This window comes from Thamnophis elegans, chromosome 4 (genome assembly GCF_009769535.1).
Source record: "Thamnophis elegans isolate rThaEle1 chromosome 4, rThaEle1.pri, whole genome shotgun sequence".
NCBI lineage: Eukaryota > Metazoa > Chordata > Lepidosauria > Squamata > Colubridae > Thamnophis > Thamnophis elegans.
The window spans coordinates 102,940,139-102,946,138 of record NC_045544.1 but is presented as its reverse complement, the minus strand read 5'-3'; positions in this window follow the sequence as shown (position 1 = coordinate 102,946,138).

The following is a 6,000-nucleotide window of genomic DNA, read 5'->3' as shown; positions in this document are numbered from 1 at the left end:
TTTAGTTCACATATGTAAATTGATACAACCAAAAATAATACATTTGATGCATTATGTATCCTTGCAAACTCCAACGGTATCTTGGAAGTAAATATTCTATGTTTAATGAATTTTAGTAAGATAGCTGAGCTGTCAGTTCTAGAGATGAAAGTTTAACAATTTCTTAGAAAATGCAAATGTATTATGCATGTTGGATACAAGAAAGGCAAAAATCTATATTTACACAACTATTCAAATTAAAAGGTAAAAGCTTCTAAAAATTCAGATGTATAGTTTCAGTATGGGTTTAGAAACACCAAAAATGTTTAAGCAGAAATTATTGAAAATATACACGAAGGAGGACTGCTGGGTACTTTAATATGTATTAAGATTGGTAAATTCTACCATTGATGTACAGTAATGTATTTATGCCTTAATTTGTGGGACAAAAGCTTAGTAGATCTGGGATCAAGAAATAGTCAAGTAAAAACTGTAATGTACTGGGAATTAGAGCATACAGATTTAGAATCGTCATCTGGATAAGTCATACTTAGGATACTTAGCACTGAAATTGCTTTTCAAATCACTCTTTTTATAGTCAGAGTGATGCCAGCCATACTAGCGCATAGTTAAGGATTTATTTATTTATTTATTATGATATGTAAAGTATGTTATACTTTTCTACCACAAAACATAACTTATTCCCAAGAAAAGGAATTTCCTGCCTAAGAGCTAAACCTAATTTTTTTCCCCTTCTCCTTCCTCCTATATTGATTGCACAAACAAGAATGTCAATGGAAAGAGATAAAGGAGAATATTATTTTTGCACTTTACAAAAGCTATCATTCATTCCATTATCAGACAGTCATAAATTCTACAACATAAAATTCTTCTAATAACATAACCAAAGGTGTCATGGAAAAATTAGGAATAGATTAAAAACGGGTGCTTTTCTTAATAGAAAGCAACAAATATTTGACAGGAAATTCTCTAGCTGGACAGATGTGGTGTATTTGTGTCTAAGAGCCTCACATGAACCCTGTCTGACAAACCAACTCCAGGAATCCTTTTTTGGATCACAACCCCCCTGGACGGGGGGAAAAGAAGGGACAGCATCTCATCAGATCCATGCAACAGGTCCCTTGCAGGTCAAATATTTGCCCTCTGAATTGGATAGGTGCGGCAGCATGGCAACATGGCTGCACAAGAAGCTGGCTTTCAGCCAAAGCAACTGAACATGAGTGTTAGGTCGAGATAAAAGACTGGTAAGAAAATTCATTTAATCCACAGTCATAAATAAAAACTTTGAAAAGGCAAAGAATCTTGAGAGTACAAATAGAATAAATAGACAGATCTGGATTTTGGCAAAAGGAAAGAAAGAAAATGGATGGTTGAAATACTACCCCCCCCCCAAAAAAAAAAAGACATTTGTTTGAAACAATTTGGACAGAAAAGGAGAAAGCAGCAAAGTGATAAACCCACTCAAATACAAACTCTAAATTTGGGTTTGGATTTGAAATAGAAACCAAACATTCCGAAGAAATTACTTTGTCCGAATGTCTTCCAACTAATATATCTTAAGCAACTCCAATTAATGAGAGGTGGAATGCAACAACGGAAAAAGATCAAGAAAAAAAAACACTATTTTCTCACTGACAACTGATAACCTAATCTTGCCTATTGTGCAGGAGTTTTAATTAACCAACTGCCATAAATCAGAACTTGGAAATGCAGGAGGCGAAAGAAACATACCCAGGTTTGGCTGTTCCAGTTGATATATTTTGAGCAACTGTGGCCAATGAGAGGTGGAGAGTGGCAAGGAAAAAAAATAATAAAAAGGTCAAGAGCTGGGAAAATATTAAGTTTTTTTCTTTTTTTCTGCAAAAGATCAAGATGGCTCCAGCTTCTCTTCCGTTTTCATATTAGTTGAATTAGCTATATTTAAGGTGGACCAGAAGTTTGAAATAAGATCTGTATAACTAACTGCAATTTTGGAACTAGACATTAAGGAAGAACAAAAGACCATGATGGCTCCCGTCATTCTTCTCCACAGCAGCTGAATTAGATAAATTAACTCCGAAATAAGAACTGTATAATTAACTGTAACTTTGGAACTAGGCATTATGGAAAGGTGGGGATTTGAAGATCTACATGAAAATATTAAAAAAATATGTATCAATCATTAAAATCAAGCCTAAATAGAATTCTGAATTCAGAGAACCAAGTATTTTAAGAAGAAGAGAAGGAAGAAGTGGGGAGATATAATGAAGGGGTAGAAACAGTTGGAAATAAAAGCAGTCAAAAATTCCAGTGGGTTTGGCAGTGATATAGCAAAAATAGAAGGATGTGTCCCAACAAAATGAAATAAAAAGCAGACAAAAGATGTTTCAGAGGTTGACAGTGGCATAAGGAAAATTGAAGAAGGTGGTTATGTCCGAACAAAGGGAAATATAAAAAATATATTTGACGGTGGTTTGGGGAAAATTGAAGAGGATAGATGTGTCAAAACAAAGAAAAGGGAGAAGAAAGGAATAGAGAAGTGGGACAAAAGACTTAGTAGGAAAAAATCAGAAAACTAGAAATTGTTATATTGGAAAATACAAAGCTGCAAAGGGTTTACTCCTAAATATGAGAATAAAATTAAGTTGCTAACTGATTGATTATGATAATGGAAAGATAATTATATAAAGGTTAAATATATATGGAATGTGGACAAATATGAAATTGATATGGGGAGATTGTAAAGCAGAGGTTTGTGATTCCCTTTTATACATGATAATTAAACTGAATTGCTAATTGAATATGACAATAGAAGGACAATTAAGCATGGGTCAAAATATATGAAAAATTGACATATATAGAACTTCTAAGATGATGGACAAAGTGAGATATGTACTGCTTGTTATTCTATATAGTAAATTAAGGGAATTGTAATGAACATTGAATAGTAAGGATTGCCATTTATAGACAATTAAAGGAAACCTAAACTAAGATATGGAAAAATGGAGAGGGAACATGACATATACTTATAATGGGAAACTATTGAGATTTAAAGACCGAATCACAAGGTGGGGGCATGTAAGGATGCATAATTATATAAATATAATGATGAAAATAGCTGTGAATTGTAACCAGGTCTACATCTCGGCCAAAATGAGGGGTGGGGTTAAAAGCACAATGACTATATATGTATACTTTTTTTCTCTTATTAAAAAAGGAGGAAGATATATGTTAAAATTAAATATGTATATTGGAAAGGAATTAAAAATACCATCAAATGGAGCTCGCTCAGAAGCTGAAATACACCAAGTAAATGAGATGAAGAGTGTGAAGTAGAGGGGAGAGATAAGGGAAGAAAAGAGGAATGGGAGAGAGGGTGGGGGGAAGAGGAGGAGAAAAAGAAGGAGTGGAAAGGGGAGAGAGGAAGGAGAGAGGAAGGGGAAGTAGAGAAGAGAAGGGTGACAGAGGGAAGAAAGGAGGTAGGGAGGCGGAGGAGAGAGTGAGAGAGAAGAAAGTGATGGATAAGGTACAAATATGGTGTATGGAAAGCAGAAGAGCCAATAATTGTTTTTGGGAGTTGATGGCAAGACAAATTGATGTAAACATGTAATAATACAATATGATGTTGGCTATGTAATAGTATACAGTATATGTGGTTATAAAAGAAAGGGATGGGAAAAAATATTTAAAAAGTGGGAGAAAGTAGATTTTAGTAGACCTGAACATCTCTAAAATTCTAATGAAAATTTATCAAAAGCTACAAAACCCCAATTCTAATTTGTATTGATTTTATGCCATTGCATAAAAATGTCCAATATTCAAATTTGTGCAGAATTTTTGTGGGGTCTTTTTGTTTGTTTGATATTTTTTATAAAATTATAAATAATTTATTGAGTGGATTATCTTTCTTTAAAAATGAAAACTTAATTAAAAGCAACATAGCTTTATAATACTCTAAAATTAAACAAAAAAAACCTAAATCCTATTAGAAATAATTCATTAATGAGCAGGACATTGCTGGTTGCAATTAAAATTATTAAGAACAATATGAGCATATTATACATTATTCAGTTTTCTTAATGCTAAATTACGCTTTCCAATGAGGTTGTGAATAAACGAAAAAGGAGGGGAATGTGATATGCCTGCACTACCACACATACAGAATACCAATTGATGGCTCAATTCAGAATACAAGAAACAACATGAGAATTAATGATAGAACTACTTAATGTATGCTTGTCACATACTTAAATGTTTGCACTTTAGTGAATATTTATTATTTTCACTGTCCAAAGCAAAAAAACCAGATTAATTACTTGTGGAGGGGGGATAGATTTCTGCAAACTAAAGAAAGAAAAGAGATTATTTACCATAAGAATTGGGTAACTCTTCAACTAGCATCCCAAATAGTCCAGAATTAAAAGGATCCTGAAAATTTATATTCTTGCCAGACTCTGGACAATAAAATGTTAGGCAATAGCTTTCGCTGAAATCTTTAGTAATCACTATATAGTGTTTTGTAAACATGTCAAAGAACATTTTATCTATCAATACCAACTACATGAAAAATCTTTGTTTTGGATTCACAGACATTGGATATAATACATTTTCTGACTACTAAGTGAAATTAGGATCTAAATTTCACATTTATAACTCCTACCAAATATTATTGGCAAAAAGTACACTATATTGTCCAACAGAATGTTTAATCTGGCTTCCAGTTATTTTGTAGAAAATACTGGAGTTCTAAGGCTTTCATCTTTAGATTTTTTTTTTTTTTTTTTAGATTTTATTGGAAATTTATATGCCGCCCTTTTCCCTGAGGGGACTCAGGGCGGCTTACAACAGTGAAGGGAAGGGAGTGCAAGACAAGACTTAAAAAAAAGGAACCGTGATTAAAAGAAAATTGGTCATAAAAACACAACATTCACTCAACAATCTTTGTAACCTGAAGTACATTACACTACCTTATTTCTTATTCTAATCAAATTAAATGGATGAAATGCTCCCTAGATCTCTTGAATTGTAGATTTCTATAAATATCCACAAATTTTCACATTGGAAATGCCACTTAATAAATGTTTAAGCCATCAACGAAAAACCAGTGGAAGAAATCCTGCTATTGTTAAAAGATAATTAGAATTTCTTTTTCAAGAAAAATGTTGCAGCATTTTTAGGAAAGCAAATCCATTTGAGCTTTAAAAGATGCAATAAGCTGAAGAGATCCGCATATATAAAAAAAATCTTAAACATGGAATTTGTTTATAACAAAATATATTCAAAGCCACAGTTAAACAAAGATGAAAATAATCCTCAAATTCAATAACTTTTCACTTGGATAGAAATTTGTAAAAATATCCAGATTTTGCAATACCATACCGCCCTCCCCTCCTACCCGGGGATAACTATCATGTCTCAAGCTCTTTTAAAGAAAAACACTGCTCAGTGCAACAGATGCTATGTAAAGTGAAATACAAAGCAGATATGAGAATACTTACACAAACAAAAGACTTTTTTAAAAAAAACAAACTACAATTTTCATCATCATGATCAAAATTCCTCCAAGTGTTCATCATATTAAGAACTGTTCACCAGTTATTATCTATTCAGTGGGAAAATAGAGACGCTGAAGTAAAACACAAACAAAATTTCATGAAAATATGGTTTCAGCAGTAATAATAAAACCTACTCAGTATTCAGCATGTCTTTAGATTATTGCTGGATTTCACATGTACTTTGAAGCAAGTTTTCATAAAGAATATTTCAAGAAAAGCCACTCTGGAATATCCAAAAAGGTTCGAATTCCCCTCTTTACATTGAATACATAGCAGTTCCCAAAAGATTTTGCTTCCCTCCACCACCACACACAGACAAAATCATCATTTTTCCTTTCTTACAGCAGACACAGTCAAGTAACTAAAATACTGGACACAGGCTAAAATTAAAATTAACTGCAGACATGATGACTTTTCCATTTTTTTGACTGCACATGCTTTTCTTCAACAGAATGCCCAATAGCTC